Genomic DNA, 10142 nt, shown 5'->3' on the forward strand with positions numbered 1-10142 from the left:
ACTCTACATGAATATTAAACTTATCATTAAATGATTTCCAAAATTTAAACAACCCAAACGTAGAATCTCTATCTATTTGGAGATCCTAGCTGGGTGCAGCTCATAATAAAATCAAAAAAGGTGAAGGTGAAGTTGTATGGAAGATGTTGTGAAGTTGGCCATTTTAAGATATCAAGATCCTCGTTTAGCGTCTAATCAACACCCTACATAAATATCGCTCGACCTAATTTGATTTGTAATCCAATATATTTCTCAAGGCTCATATACGATGATAAGCCCGTTGCCAAGTAGGCGTGTCCTCTGATTATGTTGAATTTTATTTACACTTGATGGGATTATAACTCTACTTGAAGACCATTTAAGATTTGTTGTAAAGTACATGAAGGTATTGACAACTCTTCTAAAGGTTACAATATTGAAGTCGGTGGTTCTCGATACCAAGAACTTCTCTTAACTATAGTTCTATAATCACCAACTTTCAACGATGATCTATGTCCCTGAATCCTAGCCTTCCCTTTCCTTTTGATAGCCCCATTTTCTTCCAACTCCTCCATTGAATACAGCCTTCTCTTTGCTGGTTTCCCCACCAAAACATAGCTAGCATTCCATTCAGTTCCAAGCAAAGTTTCTTTGACAGCCTAAAAACACTCACAGTATAGGAAGGAACTGCTTGCAAAACAACCTTTATCAAGACTTCTTTCCCTGTACTTGATAGAAAAGAGTTCTTCAAATTGTTTATTTTCTGCCAGATTCTCTTTTTTAAGCACCTGAAAGTATTATACTTTGAAGATCTCACCAGAGTAGGAAGCTCCAAGTATTTCTCATAACTCCCTTTCACCATATCCCCACCTTCCCTTAGGATCTTCCTTCTAGTCTATGGATCAGTGTTGGAACTGAAGAACATGGATGTCTTATCCTTATTAAGAAACCGACTAGAGGCTTTCTCATATGTGCTAACGATCCCTTTAAGCTTTCTCCATTCTTCCATGTTGGCCCTACCAAATAGAACACAATCATCTACAAATAACAGATGATTGATTCTCAGCCCCCCTCACAACTGAAACTCCTCTTGTGACACCTTGCTAATCAGATCTATTTAGTAGAGCACTAAGCCCCTCTACACACATAATGAACAGGTAAGGGGATAGTGGATCCCCTTGCCTTAATCCTCTTGAAGGATAGATTTTTTCCCCTGGCTCTCCATTTACGAAAACTGAGTATGAATAGAAGAGACACATTTCATAATCAGTTGTGTCCACTCACTACAAAAACCCAGTTTTTTTCATAATGGCCTCCAAATAGTCCCACTCAATTCTATCATAGGCCTTAGACATATCAAGTTTGATGGCCATACTTCCCTTCTTGCCTTTCTTTCTCACCTTCATCGTATGTAGAACCTCATAAGCGACCATTATATTATCAGTAATGATCCTTCCAGGTATAAAGGCACTCTAGTTGGATGAGATGATATCTGCTAGCACTCCTTTCAACCTATTTAGAAGTACTTTTGACACAATTTTGTAGATGACATTACAAAGGTTGATTGGCCTGTATTTAGTAACATACAAAGGGCTTTTTGTTTTGGGGATTAGTGCAATATAAGTAAAATTAATAGTAGAAACTAGAGAATGACCATTAAGAAAGCTTAACACTGCATTGTATACCTCCTCACCTATAGTATCCCAATGGTTTTGGTAGAAACAGGCATCAAAGCCATCTGGACCAGTTGACTTCAAAGGACCCATTTGTTGAATGGCATCTTCAATTTCCAACCTGCAGAAGGGCCTAACCAATCTTTCATTCATCTCACTTGTTACCCGAGCCTCTACCTGCTTCACACTTCCACCTTTGAAGAGCTGCCTTACAAGACTAACTTGGCCTGTATCTTGTTTGTTTTCTCTCTCATGTTTGTTTTCTCTCAAACTCTCGGTTAATCTATTTCTCTTTCTAGCCAACACCGAGCCCATGAAAGGAAATCAGTCGCGCCCCAAAAATATTAGATTAGCGCTACAAGATAAGTAGATTGATCATAAATTAGGATTAACATAGATTATCTAGTTATATTATTATTATTATTAAAGTCAGTTCATTTGAAAGCCAATGTTTATGTACCATGCATGTTATGATATCTGTAAGTACGTCATTCATCATAACTCATGATCATGTTTTATTCTTCATACTATAGTTATGTACATATTATGCATCTCATCTCACGCATCTCACGTTGCATAAAATACGTAAACTTTCATAAGATAAAGTGTAAGATAAAGATCAGATAAATTAGACAACCATTCAGATGCATGGTACCAATTCAGTCAAGGTGGATGTGCAAACCACGGACTCAAACGTTGTTTACTATAATATTTTATCAAATCATATCAGCGGTTCCCCTTGTGACCACAAGATGTGGGACCGGTGCACAACCTTGCACACAGAGTTAAGTGTGTTGGTCAATCAGACATGTCAGATAATTCAGATCAATCAATATACTAAAAGTATTTTCAAGTCATGCATGTCATCAACATATTTATGAACATGATTTTAATTCTCAGCATGAAATATTTTATAAAAAACCTTATCTTAAGTATGTTTACATTATGATGAGTTTCTTACTGAATTTTCGACTCATTTTAATTATTTTATGTTTTTAAACCACCACATGTAAAAATATTTATGAAAGCAGAGCTATAGGACAAGACTTGGTCTAGGGAGGCATGACATTAGTCTAGATCATGTACATAGATTTTAAATTATGATTTTTATGGTACATATTTCAAGAAATTTTAATAAATACTTTCGTGCAGTCTTTCTTATGGTCTCAGTATTTTATAAAGAATGATTTTATTTATAGAATCTTTGTACTTGACTTTTCCTTTAGAATAAAAGAAAATATTTTTAAATCAAGGTCAGTAGTAGTACTCTGCCTCCCCAAAACTTTAAAATAATAACTTTATTATTAACCATGGGGAGCGGAGTGTTACAATACATATAACTAATTTGTACGGTTTCCTTATTGTTGAAGCCCAAAAAAGAAAAGGAAAAAAGAAAAGAGAGTATCAAGTATCTCATGTTTATGTTTCAATCTACTTGATGTAATTGGACTCAAATATTTTTGTAATTATATTATCTAGTATTAGATTTTTATAGTTGCACTTTGATAGTAAATAAGTTAGATTTTTAATGTTTCAGTCGAAGTTATCAAATGGACGTTGATGATTTTAGAAAGTGATGATAGATTTTGAGGTTTTGAGAATTCCAGGTTTTGAGAAATTAAAATAGGTTATTTGAGAAGTTTAGGCTTAAATATTGAAATACATGTTCAATTGAAATTTAAGGGAACTACGTGATTATTTTATAGTTGACGATTAATATTTGTTCGACACTATTGAAGAAAATTTCTTGGAAAGCTAAGCAGTCCAAGTAAGCGGGGTTCCAATGCTAGACTTTGCATAAAAATAAATAAAATGGACTGAGGTCAATTTTGAAAATGTGCACGTTTTGTTATGAAAAGAAATTTGAAACGACCTCAGTTATTTGTTCTGCCTGACTCATGAATGCTGTCTAAGAATAAAGTACTTTCTATCATGACTGGTGTAGACATGAGCAAGTTTTGGCATTCTGTTTCTGAGCTATGCATAAGAGAGCGAATATGAAAAATTGCGCATAAATTGTATTTTTATGATCTGATTCTGTTCTGTTCTGAAAACGTTTTGTACTCTGATATGATATTATGTGATTTCTGAAACCTCTGGTATGACATTCTATTTCTGTTATGTTCTGACCTTACCATGGGTGTAAAACTGTGGCCTCTGTTTGGGTTGGTACCAACTTTTCTGTTTTTGGTGCACCCACTTTGGAAACAAAGTGGTTTTCTGCATAGTTTTTCCTATGTGTACATTCAGGGCTCTGAGAATGATAAGGGGAAGATTCACATTTTGTTTCTGCTCGGTTGGCCGCTAGGGTTTGCACAACCCTACCACGGGGGTTAAACATGGAATTTTGTTCTGATATGATGTTTCAGTTATGTTGTGCCAAGGAAAGTTTGAATAAGAATATTTTTAAACTTTCGCTTTGACATTTTTGATAACATGTTCTGACTCTGCATTCTGAAAATAATAAGTGCTTTGTTCTGCATTCTGAAATCTGAAATGCTCATGTTTGCATACTAATATATGTTCTTTGCTTACTGAGTTATTGATAACTCACCCCCTATCTACATAATATGTTTCAAATAATTTTGATGCACCAGCTGGGAGTCAGGAATAGGGAGTACTTGCAATTTTTGTTGATTATAGAAGACTTAAGTGCCTTAGGGTACAAGGACTTTTTGGAGAGTCTTTTTGGTAGTGTTGATATTTTATGTGGCTATGGTACTTTGAGTCATGGATATTCCTAGCCTTTATGGAAATGTTTATATATTTTATTGAGATACTTCTGATGTGCCCTTATGTAGGAACATGGATATTTGTGTTGAACAAATAGGTTATTATGTTATGGAGACTCTGGTTTATTTTAAAAGTATTATTGGAGTTGATTTTAGGTAACATGAGTTAACTCCCTGGACTTTCGGAGACGGGGTGTTACATATAAAAAGTTGAAATCAGTCTATCCCATTTTTGTATATAGTTTACAAGTCACTATGTTGGCATGTATTAGTTTGAATCAATTGATATCGATTGATTGAACCAATTATATATATATACACATGTGTGTGTGTGTGTGTGTGTGGAAGAAGGGTTTAGTGAAACATCAATTCCTTCAATACAAACAGGGCAATTGTGAATTTTTGATCCATCCATCACAAACAAATTCAGGATATTGATGCTTCCTAGCTAGCTAAATCCTAAATGTTTCAATGGTTGAGAGTAAATGAATGAGTACTACTACCATTTGAATCCCCTTGAAAAGCAATTAATATTATAGATACATACCTTCATTTAATACTTGAATACAAATAATTAATGATTAGTACAACACCCTCACTTCCACTAGATCTACAGTATTTAAAAAAAAAAAATGGATTTTCAAATATTGGAACACCCTGACTTCCACTAGATCTACACTATTTCAACAAAAATAGATTTACAAATATTGGAATACCCTGACTTCCACTATTTCAACCTTCCTTGATCCTCCTATATTTATATATAATCATAGCTCACCAACAATGATATCCATTGTAAAACTTTCTAAAGTGAGAGCAATTATTGCTTTTTTAAGACACAAGTTTATCTTCTAGAAAAGGCTAGGTAGTAACTATCATGCATTAATGAGTAGTTTAGCAGCTTTTAATTAATATATATATATATATATTTATCTCAAATTCACATAAACATATCTGATATCTCTCGTTTTAGTCAAAACATAAAATCAAGGTATTGCAACTCAAAATTGTCTAAAACCTGGTGCTGTAAAATTAAAGGAAAAACATGAACCCCAGGCATGACCTCATGAAAGGGTGATCAAATAGCAAAAGTGAACTGCACCTAGGTAATACTCTAAAACTATAATTGATAAACAATATTGATCAAGCAACAGTGATAGGTTGGCCTTCAAGCAAAAGTGAACTCATGACCAAGGGCATCCTGTATGTGAATTGTTTCAAAGTTTCCCTTTTGCTTCTCCTTGTTCTTAATTATTCCAACATGACCCCTGTTTCTTCCACTAGTCACCATGACAACATTCCCAACATCAAACTTGATGAAAATATACAATTTTGTTGGCTTCGAAGTCCAACTTGATGGTGTCATTGGCCTTGATAGTTGGGTCTGGGTATTGGATAGTTGGCCTTAATAGATCAATACATGAACAACTAGCTGATGGCTATCCATTTCCCTCCCAACATAAGAAAATTAAATTTTCCATTTTATAATTTAGTTGTGTGTGTTGCAAATCAACGACTTTGCATAAAATCCCTTATATGTAAAGTAATGTGATAATCGGTATGTTGAAATAATCTCACTACCTGGGTGTCAATGGACTTTGAAAGCATGACCTAAAAGTGGATAATTTCCTTCATAGCTCCTTTTAGTTAATGGATAAATCTATTTTCAGATATTTTTGGATCTAGAATTTCTAGTTTTATGGCAAAAAAAAAAAAAAAAAGTTCCAGTTCATAGGTTTTAAGTATGAATAAACCAACTCCACCGTGCTCTGTTATCACCTGCATCATAGGTTTTTCATTCAAAAAATATCGGAGTTTGTCCCAATATCACATAACACTAACACTAATTAGCTAAGAGTACTAAGGGCTGTGGCCATGGCTGAATGACCTCTCAGTCAATCACAAATTCCAAACGACGGAAAAAATTAGGAAATGTACCTCACGGATTGGAGGTCGGACGGAGGAGAGCCGGAAGACGGCGCTGGAAAGAAAGTGGCTAGCTTTCTTGGTTTTGAAACACGGTCGGGGTCTGACATCTAACTTGGAGGAAATGAACGTCGGGTTTGGAATTTTCACTTCTGAAGGCGAAATGAGGAGCAGGGAGGGGGGGGTGGGTTGGGTAGGAGATAAAGATTTTTTTTTTTTATAAAATAAAACGATTTTAAAGGACGTGGCATGCCACGAACAACGGGAAGCTCAAACGGGAAAACTCAACGGTCACTGTAGTACTATCCTTTAATAATAACCTTGTTATTGAAAACAGGACCTTACCTATCTTCTATCTATACACGGTAAGAGAAACCACGTGGGCCAATCAGAGACAACAATGTGGCAAGTTAATTTATTTAAAAGAAAAATGAATTAAATAGTAAAGAACTGACTTTTAAAATAATTAAAAAAAATAATTAACAACCACTCCAGCCAGAAGTGAATAAAATCATTTTCCAAATCTAATATTCAGAGTGGAATCCTCAATCAAACTCTTGCGCTCTCACTGTCACATGTGCGCTCAGCAATCTGTGTATGCGTGTCTATATATATATATATACATATATATCTCCTTATACTTAAAAGTGCCTATCGCTCTGTGAATAGTCAGATCAACAATAATGAACAGTAACTTAATTTACGATTTCCTCCTCCCCTCGCATCGCTCTCTACCTCACAATTCAACACACAAATCACAAACCAACAGATAACATCCCTCTCTACAAATTCACCATAAAATAACCACACAAATAACGTCCCTCTCTACCTCACAGCAAATTGACCATTTCCCCTTCGTGCCTCTTTGCAAATTCACCACAAAATAACCTCACAAATCACAAAATTACCAAATAAATTTCCACACAATTCACAATTCACCACAAAATCAAAAAATTACCGAACAAATTTCTATTCAAATCACAAAATCAACACACAAATCACAAACCAAAAGATCCGTGAAGAGAGAAGGCAGAAGCTGGGGCTTCGGCTGGAGGAAAGGAGGAAGATGAGGGGTCGTCGGCAAAGGACGAGGCTACTGCTGGTGGTGCGGTGGTGTAGGAGTGGCCAACGGCAGCGCTACGGGGAGAAACCCGTTCGTTGAGGCCCATTTCGGGTTGGTCGTGTGCGGCTGAGGGAGGAGCGAATGGGACTTCAACGGTAGGGTTTCCTCGCCGGCGTGTGGGGAAGCTGGTGACGTAGTCGGTTACGTCGGGCGGTGGCGCACGACGGCTTTGGGCTGCTTGAGGGAGGAGATTGGGTGAGAGAGAGAGAGGGAAGACGCGCGGGGATAGGAGGAAATGCTAAGGGACTTCGACGTTGGGTTTTGATCGCTGGCGTGAGGGGAAGCCAGTGATGCGGTCGGTGACACCGCACAGTGGCGCATGGTGGCTTGAGGGAGCAAATCGCGTGAGAGAGGGAGGATGCGAGGACGCGGCTGAGCGGAAGGAGAGAGAGAGGGAGAAATAGAAAGTGAGGAGAAAAGAAGATTTTTGGATTTAAATCCAACCGTTTATCATAATCTCTAAATTTGATCCAATGGTAAAAATTTAAACACTGATTAAATTAATTTAAAATAAATAATTAATATATAAATATTATATCATAAATAAATTATCAAATTTAATTTATAAAATATTAAAGTTTTTAAGATTTAAATCAACCCTTCATTTTACCACTTCTTTTTTTTTTCTTCGGTTAGATTGCTTCGATTTATGCAGTGAGGTACTATCACCATCACATAAATTCTTCGCATCTCTTTTCACTTGTTAGGTGCAGAAATTGAGTTCATAAAAAATTCTCTATAACTTTTTTTTTCTTCGCATGTTTTTTCACATATTCTATTATTGTTCATCAACAGTATGATGAACAGTATGAATAATATATTTTTGTTCCTCTCTTTTTTTTTGGTTTGTCCATATGAATGCCAATGTGCGACGTAATACTGCAATCGTGCGTAGGGAATGAGAGAGGAAGAAAGAAAAAGTGAGAAAAAATATTGATTTTTGACTTTTAAATGAACAATAAAGAAGCTGTTTTTTTTTTCTTCACATGTTCTTTTCGCATATCCTATTACTGTTTATTATATCATACACTAAAAATCAACTTTAATTTATAAAATACTAATTTTTCATCATTAAATAAATGATGAAATTTTACTGTACATTTTTAAGAGAAAAAAACTATCTAATTAATTTGAATTTTTAATATAATTTAAATTTCATAATAAATGATGAACATAAATAAATAATAATTTTATTCTTATACATTAGAATATTTTAATATTCGAAATTACACTTTATTTTTTTCTTCAATTTGACAGATGTGGCCGATCTGTACAGTAAAAATAAAAAAATATGAACTAATTAATTACTGTCGTCTGACAGATTTGACGCTTCTGTCATTGCCGACCTTACTATACTAGGATGCCAATTAACCTTTTATATATGTGTGCGTATATATATCTCCTTATATTTAAAAGTGTGTATCGTCTGATTAATAGTAAGATAAACAGTAATGAACAATGATAAACAATATTCTTATTTTACGCTTCCCTTCTTTGTGCATCTCTACATCCTCACAGCAATCCTCTTTACAAAATCACCACAAAATATTACAAAAATTGTTACAAGAGAACTGCTACCTAAAAAGTAGTCTGAAAATATGTCCTGAATGTGTATTTCACTTTTTTATTTTTATTTTTTTTCATGTATTTTTTTAATCATCATAAACATTTTTAAAAAAAATAAAAAATTCACAACATCATTAAAAAACAATTCCTTAATCACTAGGTAAAAAAAAAACAAAGGTGAGAGAGGGAGAAAGAGAAAGCGAGACAAAAATGAAATTTTTTAGGATTTAAATCTAACCCTTCATCATAACTCTCCAAATTTGATCAAATGGTAAAAATTTAAATACTGATTTAAATTAATTTAAAATAGATAATTAACATATAAATATTATATCATAAATAAATTATCAAATTTAATTTATAAAATACTAATATTTCATCATTAAATAAATGATGAAATTTTGTTAAATATTTTTAAAAAAGTATAACTATATAAATAATTAGAGTTTTAACATAATTTAAATATGATAATATTCTTAATTAACTAAAGAGAACTGCTACAACTAACGAAAAAGTAGTCCGAAAATATGTCCTGAATGTGTATTTTATTTTTTTATTTTTCTGTTCTTTTTTTTCATGTATTTTTTTAATCATCATAAACATTTTTAAAAAAATAAAAAATTTACAACATCATTAAAAAAATACTTCTTCAATCACTAGATAAAAAAAATATTTTGCTTATGATTACGTTTTTTTGTTTTTTATTTTTTGACACAAAACATGTTTATATTTTACAAAATAACTTATTTTTCATTCAGACAAATGTGCCTCGCACATTACCCAACCACTAGTGTATATATACATATAATGCGCCACAGTCCCATGCACAGAATGTTGGGTGCAATATCGACACGGCCGTAGGCCATATACAAAAGAGAAATGTTACAGTCTTATCGAGGCTGACACACAAAGCCACCATCATTTTTCTATTAGACTTATTCTGCATTTCTCTTTCTCAAATCGAGTTTGATCTACTTTGAACCAAATCGATTGAATTTCATTCCTGGAGTCCTGAAAGGGTGATGTGGAGTCCTCTCTCCAGGAGATGAGGTTTTCTCTCTTTGTTTCTTAGGAACATAGAGTTTGTCTCTTGGATCTTCAGATATATAGAGTTTGATCTTGTCCCAGTAGATTTACGCACTC

The sequence above is a fragment of the Juglans regia genome, chromosome 4, assembly GCF_001411555.2.
Source record: "Juglans regia cultivar Chandler chromosome 4, Walnut 2.0, whole genome shotgun sequence".
Taxonomy (NCBI): Eukaryota; Viridiplantae; Streptophyta; class Magnoliopsida; order Fagales; family Juglandaceae; genus Juglans; species Juglans regia.